Source organism: Phodopus roborovskii, unplaced genomic scaffold, assembly GCF_943737965.1.
Source record: "Phodopus roborovskii unplaced genomic scaffold, PHOROB, whole genome shotgun sequence".
Lineage (NCBI taxonomy): Eukaryota > Metazoa > Chordata > Mammalia > Rodentia > Cricetidae > Phodopus > Phodopus roborovskii.
This window is the reverse complement of record NW_026126055.1, coordinates 149,890-160,051: the sequence shown is the minus strand read 5'-3', so window position 1 is coordinate 160,051 and position 10,162 is coordinate 149,890.

The window sequence follows — 10,162 nt, the reverse complement described above, 5'->3', positions numbered from 1 at the left end:
CATTATGGTGCCTCAAGCACCTTCATGACTCCGAGAGTGTGTTTTTCTTTACACTAATGTACTTTCCCCATAATCTATGTAATGTAAGTTTAACTAAATGTGATGGCAGTGTTTTTTTCTTTTTTTCTTCTCTTTTTTGGCATTTATATTTGATTTACAACCCAGCTTCTGGAAAATAGATTTCATTTTATAGGGATGGTCATAAAGCAGAAAACATATACATATAAATGTTAGTCTATGTTTAGAAGGTTGCTGCATTTGAGTGATTATTTAGTTTTGTTTTTCTAGGGATAGTACTCTTGTTCACATCCTGTTCTGTTTCCTGCCACTGCTAGTTGTAGCAATTTAGACAAAAGACAAGGAAGACAAACTGTCCTCTTAGGAAGGAGCTATTGTTTATGTCATCAAGAAGAATGACGACATTCTTGGTGTGTGAGGGAGTGATTGGGCTTGTATTCATTCTTTTTCTGTAGTAAATAAATGGAAAATAAAAGAAACCAGATCTTCTGCAAAGAAGACCAGAAAGATTGGACTGTGCTTAATTTCCTAACTTCTCCTTATACCTTCATATCATCTTCAGCATTTATGTGCTTTTCTTTGCTTAGTGGGCCCCATATCATCAACAGGCCCCAAAGATTTCTTCCACTCCATCTTGCGGGTAAAACACCAGGACATTTCTCACTTAACCTTACCTCTTCATTTTGACTTCCTTGGAACTGAGTTTCCAAGGGGATCTTGAAAGTTCTGCCAAATATTCAAATAGGTTTTCCAACTTCAGATTGTCAAGGGCAAATTATTTGATGTGGCATGTTTCCTCATCTCTTGGGGCTAAAATCCAGGTGTGTATTGGGCATGAGGATGTGAGGAGACATGATGAGGAGGAGGAGGAAAAGGAGGAGGAGGTTTTTATTTAGTTTTCTATGGCTGGGAGTTTTTTTTTCCCCATAAATGTTTGATTAATTCTAATCTCTTATGCACCAATTAATATGATTATGGCTTGACTCATTTACATTGCTAATGTTGAGAATTGCATTGATTACTTTGAGAATATTAAAACAACTTTATATTCACAGAATAATCTCTGGTTGTGTGATATTCCTATGTTTATTTGTTACTGTATGTGATTAGCTAAGTCGTTTTGTTTTCAAGATTTCTATCTTTGCAATTGTGGGAGGTTTTGATATAGTTTTCTTTATTTTGTAGTGCCTTTGCATGTTTAAATTAATGCTGGCCCCATATATTTTGCTGAGAAGTATTATTAATTCTTTTGTTTCTAATAGAGACTAGGAAAATTGGGATCATATCCTCTTTAAATATTTAGTACCCTTAGTGAATCCATTTGGAAGTAAAGAGTTGTTTTCTACAAGCTATAGAACGATTTATTTATTTTGTTATGAATGGGTTTTAATGTTTTATAGTATTTGAGAAGTGAGTTCATTACACCTCATTTACAAATTTAAGTGCAAAATATATTCAAAGTACTCCCTAATTACACATATAATGTTCTGAGGCTCTGTAATGATGTTATATGCTCCCTTTCATTTGGGATTTTGATTAGCTGGTCAGTCTTGTCAGGTTTATCAATATTTTTAATATTTTTAATCTTTTCAGAGAGTTAATGTTACCTGTAATTGACTTTATACAGTGTTCTTCTGTTTTTAAATTTTACTTATTTTTTCTTAACCTTATTTCTTATCCTCTTTAGCCTGATTTAGATGAATTTTCCTCTTTTTTCCCCCTCTAAGCTATGCCTAGCAGAGCCATGCAACTTGCAAAATGATGCATTTTCATTTTTTTAAAGGTCAGAACACTTTCTACTCCATCTGTATACTCTTTGAAATATGAATTATTTAGAAGAATTTTGTTTATGAATATTTACAAAATTTAATGTTGTATTTCTATTAATTCTACTTTAATTCAGTTGTGTGAAAAGATACTTTGTGTGATTTCTATTCTTTTATTTTTTTAAGGTTATTTAATAACCTTGGATATGGGCTTCCTGGATCAGTGCTTCTTGCACAGTTGAAGAGGAAGTGTACTCTGATGCTGAGTGCACTGGTTTCAACATCTTAGAATCAGTAAATATGCTCAGTTGTGCTTTGCTGTCATTATCTGTATATCCTTGATGATTTTCTATCCACTGCTTCTACAAACTTAATTTTAAACATGATCTTTTAAAATCCATTCATTAGATAGATATTTTTTTCTGAATTAACTGTTGAGAATTTTTAAAGTGAGGATTGCACTCGCCTGGAATAAATGTGATTTTTTTTCTTATTTCTAATTGGATTTTTGAAACAGAGTCTCACTGTTTAGTCCTGGATGACCTGCAGCTTGCTCTGCAGACCAGGCTGTCCTCAAACTCACACAGAGCCACCTGCCTCTGCCTTCTGACTGCTGGGATTAAAGACGTGTGCCACCAGTAAAACAGAATGTTCTGCATTTGTTTTCTTTGCATTATCTCACTAGTTAGAACTTGTGTTTTATTGACTGGGAGTTGCAAGAAATGTTCCTTTCTTATTTCTGTGGGATTTCATGTATGCCACTTATCACATTGATATGACTCGTCTGTTCCTAGTTGAATATTTATTGTGAATGGAGTTTGAAGGTTTTCAATGCTCTTTTTTAGTATCTATTATGATAATTTTATCCTTTAAAAATATTGGGAGCTGCTGAGATATCATAGTCAGTAAAATGTTTGTCACATGGGCATGAGAGCCTGAGTTCAAATCTCTGTACCCACATAAAAAGCTGGGCCCAGCACACCTGTAATCTCAGTACTGAGGTGGAGAGACAGGGAGTCCCAGGACTTGTGTCTCAACCAGTGCAGAGGCCAGATGCCTTCATGATTGTGTTCCCCCTCAGCTTTTGAAACAGAGTCTTTTGCTGATTTTCTAGAGTGGTGGGTCAGTGGGCCCCTGTCTCTGCCTCCCTAGCACTAGGATAACAGGTACATCCCTACCCTTGTATTTCAGCTTCTATTCCCTGCATTCAAAATATACAGTGTCTTCAGTAATAGGGCCTTACCATCTGTATTATTCAGGGTTCTCTAGAATAATAGCACTTATAGAATGAATCTCTCTCTCTCTACTCCCCCCTCTCCCCCCCACACACATGCAACTCCTGGGCTCAAATGATCTTTTGAATATATTTAAAGGACTAAAACAGGGGTTCTCAAACTGTGGGTCCCAGCCCCTTTGGGATATCTGTATCCTGAATATTACACATTTAGATTACAATTCATAAGTGGCAAAATTGCAGTTATGAAGTAGCAACAAAAATAATTTTATGATTGGGGGTCACCACAACATGAGGAACTAGATTAAAAGGTCACAGCATTGGGCAGGTTGGGAACCACTGGACATATTTTTTAAAGTAAAGGGAAAAAGTATGACAAAAATATCCTGTCAGGTGGTGTGGCTCACAGCTTCAGTTTTTTTTTTTTTTTTTTTTTTTGAGACATGGTCTCACTGTGTGGCTCTGGCTAGCTTGGAACTCACTGTGACTTCCTGAGTAGCTGGGGATGTAAGTGCATATTACTACCCTTGACATCTTTACAGATTGAAATCTTGCTTTCTCTGGTTAATCTGTGTAAAACACAGCTTGCAGTGAGCAATCCTTAATCAGAAGTAGTGCTTTGCTGGGCGGTGTTGGCACATGCTTTTAATCCCAGCACTTGGGAGGAAGAGGCAGACAGATCTCTGTGAGTTTGAGGCCACCCTGGTCTGCAAATTGAGTTCTAGAACAGCCAGGACTGTTATACAAGAAATCCTGTCTTGAAAACAAAAAAAAAACAAAAGAAAAAAATCATGCTTCAAAACATACATCTTTTAAGGCTTCTGTCAATTACCATTGATTAGTGTACAGCTTTTGCAGTTCTTCCCTGGGTTACACTTTCTTCATGTGCAAGGTCTTTTTTAGGTCATTTAAACTGTACACATATACACAAAATCTTTTCATATCCTGCTCTATGCTACAGCTGTATCTACTGCATATTATATATTGTGATGGTTAATCTTGGTTGTTAATTTGAATAGATGTGTAATTAAATCTGAGAGAGTTTTTTTTTTTTTTTTTTTTTTTTTTGGTGCGGGGAGGTGTCTAGGAGGGTATTTCCTGGAAGGATTAAGGAAGGGTAGAAACAGCATCCCCAGACTAGGTGGCCCTTCCTGCAGTGACACATATGAAACAAGGGATAAGAAGATGTGGCTCTGCTTCTCTCTTCCTGCCTCTGCCTCCTGATGCTCAGTCCATCTATTGCTGCCATGGGAACTCAGCTTATTTAGGCTTCCACTGTAGACTAAATGAAAATGAACAGGTCTTTGGGAATCTTCTGGTCCTTCTACAGCACCAGCTTGGAATTGCTGAGGCATCTAGCCCCATGGCTTGAACAGTCAACAGATCTTCAGTGTCTCCAGCATGCAGATAGCAATCATTAGACCCATTCATTGAGGTTTTTACTTTGGTTATAATGTTTTTCATTCTAAAATTACTATTTTTCAAGAAGAAACCAAACTATAATTCCTCTCTTTTCTCAAATCCATGAATGATGGTGTGAAATTGGGAGGCTAAGGAAGGAGGATGATGAATTTGAGATCAGCCTGGGTTACGTAATATGACTCCTCAATAATTTACAATTAAGGACTTGTAAAACTAAAAAGGTTCTGCACACCCAAAGAAACAATCAGCTGCTCCTTGTTCAGGTAAGCTGTCTCTATGTGCTTCTACCGCATGGTCTTGTCCTCTCCATCTGCTTCTGGGTTCTAGTTCGACTCAGTGTTTATGTATGGGTGTTTGCTCCTATTTTCAACAGGCATTAGTTGAGGGCTCCATGGAGAAGTTAGTTGTTGATATCACTCTCCGGGAAGGGCATTTATGATAGCCTTTCCATGGTAGCTGAGATTGTTAGTTGGGAGCAGTCTTGTAGTTCTCTCGACGTTTCTTTGTGTTCAACTTTATCTTCAAACCAATATTGGCTCCCTCTTTTATGTTCTCTCTCTCTGCCTCTGTCTCTGTCTCTGTCTCTGTCTCTCTCTCTCTCTCTCTCTCTCTCTCTCTCTCTCTCTCTTTCCTATCTTCCATTCCTAACCAGGCTCAATCCTCCTGGTCGCACATGCCTTCCTCTCCTCCCCCTCATTTTCTCCTACTTCTCTCTCCATTCGCTGTCCTCCCCCACTTCACCTGAGCTCTGGGGGACTTGTCCCTTCCCAGTTCTGTGAGGGACTTTATATGAATCTCTTAGAATACACCTTGTATCCTAGTTCCTCTGGTGATGTGAATTATAGGCTGGTGATCATTTGATCTAGTTCTAAAATCCATATATGAGTGAGTACATACTATGTTCCTCTTTTTGTGACTGGGTTATCTCATTCAGGATGGTTTCTTCAAGTGCCATCCACTAAGGGCCACTAGACTGATAGCTGGGAAGCCAGCAGGGGACTGACTCGGGCCCCCCTGAATATGGGTCTCAGCCAGAAGGTCTGAGCAGTCTAAGAGACCTCAGACAGTGGAGCCAGGATGTATCCCTGGTGCACAAAAGGACTTTGCAAACATATCCCCCACGGAGGGATAACTGCCTTATTCTAGAGACAGGAGAGAAGCCCTAGTCCCTACTTCACAGGACCTGTCAGATCTACATGACCCCAACTGGATGGCATTCCCCTACATATGGTATTGTGGTGGGGGGATGGGAGGGGAGGGTGTTTAGAGTGCATGTGAGAGGGCAGAGAGGGTAAAAGGGAGGGAAGGAGGGAGGGAGGGGCTGAAGGGGAGGGAGGGAGGGAGGGAGGGAGGGAGAGGGAACTGGGATCGACATGTAAAATAATAAATTTAAAAAAAAATGCTTTGACTCCAAAATTTAACTTGAAGAACAAGTTACTGGGGAAAAGGATTTCTATTTTTGTTTCCACAGAAAATGAAAAGATGTGGATTCCTTCCAGACTAATGTGGTTTGATCACGCCAGACCGCCTGAAACAGAGTACAAGCTGATCCTACATTCAAAACAGCTGGACAAAACAGCCCTACAGACTACAGCTAGGATATCTGAATCTTCTTCGAATCCCCCAAGACAGCGCCCCTTACCAGCAGGAAGTAGTTTGGAAAGAACGACGCCCAAATTCCCAAATATTGTGTATAAATGTTTGTTTTCATTTAATTGGACTTTGTTATATAAAATTAAATAAAAAATTATAAATATAAAAAAAAGAAACAATCAGCTGAAGAAAGAGGAAGACCACAGAATGGGAGAGAATCATTGCCAGCTATAAATCTGACAGAAGTTTAATAGAATATATAAAGAACACAGAGAGAGGGGGGGGGAGGAAGAGAGTCACATAAACCAATGTCCTATTCAAAATATCAGTTACAGATCTCAATGAAGAGGTCTCAAAAGAAGAAAAAATTGCTAAGAAATTACCTAAAACATGTTCGGCATGCCCAGCAATTAGGGAAATGCAAATAAAAACAACTTTGAGATTTCATCTTGCCCCATAGTGAATGTAGGGAAAAGGGAAAGCTTATTCATTATAGGTCAAATTGCAAACAGGTCCATCCACTCTGAAAACTGGTGTGGAGAACTGTCAAAACTAAAAGTAAATCTAACACATGATTCAACTATACCACGTCATGGCATCCTATTCTACAGACGCTTGCTCAGGCTTTTTCATTGCTGCCCTATTCACAATAGCCAGGAATGGAAGCAACCTAAATACCCTTCAACAGATGAATGGATAATGAAAATGTGGTAATAATATACTATAGAATGTTATTTAGCTGTAAAGAAAAATGAAATAATAAACTTGGCAGGTAGATGGATGAAACTACAATGCACTATGTTGAGTGAGGTGACAGACCCAGAAAGACAAAAATCTCGTGCTCTCTCTCATCTGATGCTCCAAATCTTCAGATGTGAGTTTATACCCTGGAGTAACGGCAGAAACCAGCAAAGCAAAAAGAGGACCATGGAGAGGGACACTAGTACAAGACAAAGGAAAGGGGAGAATTTCAGGTCATAGTCAACTCAGATTTTTCAGGGCCTTTGTATGAAGTGTGTGGTGTCTTCAGCAATAGGGACTTCCATTCAATCTCTTATGTTCCACAATTTACAAGTGATATAAAGGGAAGGGGGAAATTGGGGTAAAATAGGATGTTATGCCACTTGGAATGATAACAATCCCCACACGAACCATAGATTATCTAGCAACATTCCCAATACCAGGCATTAGAAACCCTCTTTCAAGTTGTTGGCCATGGAAATCCAAGAGACTCCTCAAACAATGTAGGCTATTACTGTTGCTCTTGATTGCCTACTAGAGGTTGAATGGAAGTTCTTATTGTTGAAGACACCATGCACTTCAGAAAAGACCCTAAAGAATCTGAGCTGGATATGATCTGAAATCCTTCCCCCTGTGGAGAAGGTGCTATTTGAGCTTCAAAGGGAGGGAAATAATCAGCAGTCTAGCCCAGGTAGGATACCTATAAACAAAATAATGACCAACATGGCACAATACACATCAGGCTGTACTAGTGGCACTCATAATTTGGTGGTAACAATCAGCTCTCTAACTGGACTTAAGGTCAGCTTAATAGGTGGGAAATCATGCCTGCTATTGGAAACTCAGCTAACTACTTGAAGCTAGTGAGTTCATGAATCTTAGAGCAAAACCTACTACTGCCACTTTACTAAACCAGCAACAATTCCTAACTACATTCTAAATGTTCATCTGGATACTTACAGATAAGTGTAGCTCCTACCCATTCTCTTAGTCAGTGTTCTACTGCTGTGACGAGACTCTATGACCATGTAAACTTTTATACAGGAGAACATTTAATTGCAGCTGGCTTACAGTTCAGAGGTTTAATTCATTATCATCATGGTGGGAAGTATGGTGGCATACAAGCAGACATTGTGCTAGAGAGGTAGCTGAGAGTTCTACCTCCTGATTGACAGACAGCAGGAAGAGAGAGACATTGGGCCTGGCTTGAGCATTTGAAATCCCAAAGCCCATCTCTAGTGACACACTTCCTCCAACAAAGCCACACCTACCCCAAACAAGGCCATACCTCCTAATCCTTGTCATGTAGCATCACTCTCTAATGACCACACGTTTAAATATATGAGCCCATGTGGGCATTCTTGTTCAAACCACCACATCTCTCATTAAAGAAACTTCTCTTAGCAACAGAGAGAAATTATTACAGAAAACCACAACTGGTTAATATGCAGAGACCAAATGGTTGTGGAGTACCCAGACCCAACTGATATATTTAGAACACAACTCCTGCATCCAAGGCTGAGGGATCATTGCAGAAGAGTGTAAGAACCAGAGGACCAGGAAATCTGCTGTGAGATTGTCTCTTAGAAATGACAGGGAAGTTTTACCTGTGATACCTCAACAATATGGTTGCTCAAAGATCTGAGCAATACACCACTAATAGACATGCTAACATGGAATGGGTAAATACATCTCATGGGACCCTGTCCATAGACAAGGACCTATGGGCAACTAAGAACTGCTGAGAGTGGGAGACATGGTCTTCCCCAAGGATGAGCCCCCTAATTGGTTATCAGCCCTGATATTCTGTACATACAAATAACAATGAAAAGACTGTGCAGGTTGGATTTATATAATTAGGCATTTATATAAATCTGCAACAAGATGACTAAAGAAAGAGAGGGAGTAAGGAAGGCATATAGGAGGGATTGGAGGGAGGAAAGGAATGAGTAAATTGATGTAATATTTTAATTTTAAAACTTAAAAATCTATTTAAAATTATTACTTGGTTTTATTTAACAGTATGTATTTGTTGACACTTATAATCTTATCATTGGTTGCAAACTTATAGAATATTTGAAAGTATGGGAGCTTTCCCCCTGAAACACTTGCAATTAAGTTGTCAACATGATACTCTATAATTCTGACTACCTTTAGTTTGCATCATAGTTTCATTTCCATGAGAACCTAAAACAGGTAAATCAACTCATGATAAAAGGGAGACTAGTAATGATCTGATCTGGTCAGTAAAGGAGCTTTATCTAGCATTCATGGGGCCCTAGGTTCCATTCTAAGCACTAAAAATAGAGAAGAACTAGCCATTGTCTTGGAGGGACAGTGAATGCTATTCTGTGATGCTCAAAGTGTTCTATATCTTATTTGTTTTAATTTTTAATGAATACATAAAATTATGTATGTTTATGGCATATTAACACAATATTTTGAAATATGCACACATTATAGAATGACTAGATAGAATTACCATTTATTAGTTATTAGTTGTGTTGAGAACATATACACTTATTCTCAACAATTTTAAGTATGTTGTTAATGATAGTCTTTATGTAAAATAAATCTTTTGAAATTATCCCTACTAACTAATATCATATGACATCTCCCCAATTCTGTGTGAATACTTTAATATAGATATTTTTACAATTAGGATAGTCAAATGCAACTCAAATGCAACCATTAAAGTAAGTGAATTACATTAATGTGTTGTCACCATGTAATTCTCACTCATTAAGTTTCCCATACTGTCACAATAATATTCTCCACATAAGCAGGATTAAATTACAATTATGTGTCACACAATTAGTTTTTTTATTTATCTTTTGTTTGTCTGTTGGGAATAATTCCATTGTCTTTGTTTGGCTTTTATCATCTCAACACTTTTGAACATATATGCCAATTGTTTTGTTAAGTATGCCTTAGTTTTGGTTTGCTCATAATCAAGGTCAAGTTGTGAATTCTTGGCAGGGTTATTATAGGCATGTTATGCTTTTGTAATTGTCCTTATCAGCTGCTATACTGTTAAGTACTTCCTATTACTGCTGATGTTACTTGGATCACCTTACCAGCATGGAATATACCAGGATGTTCTATGAGAATGTTTCCAATCATTAAAAATTTGAAGGGACAGCCGGGCAGGGGTGGTGCACGCTTCTAGTCTCAGAACCTGGGAGGCAGAGGCAGGGAGATATCTATGAGTTCAAGGCCAGCTTGGTCTACAAAGCGAGTTATAGGACAGCCCAGGCTAAACAGAGAGACCTTGTCTTGGAAAACAAAACAAAAAACAAAATAAAAAGAGTTTGGGGGCTTGTGAGATGGCTTAGTGAGTAATGGCATATGCCTTGAAGCCTAACCCTTTGAGTTCGATCCCTAGACC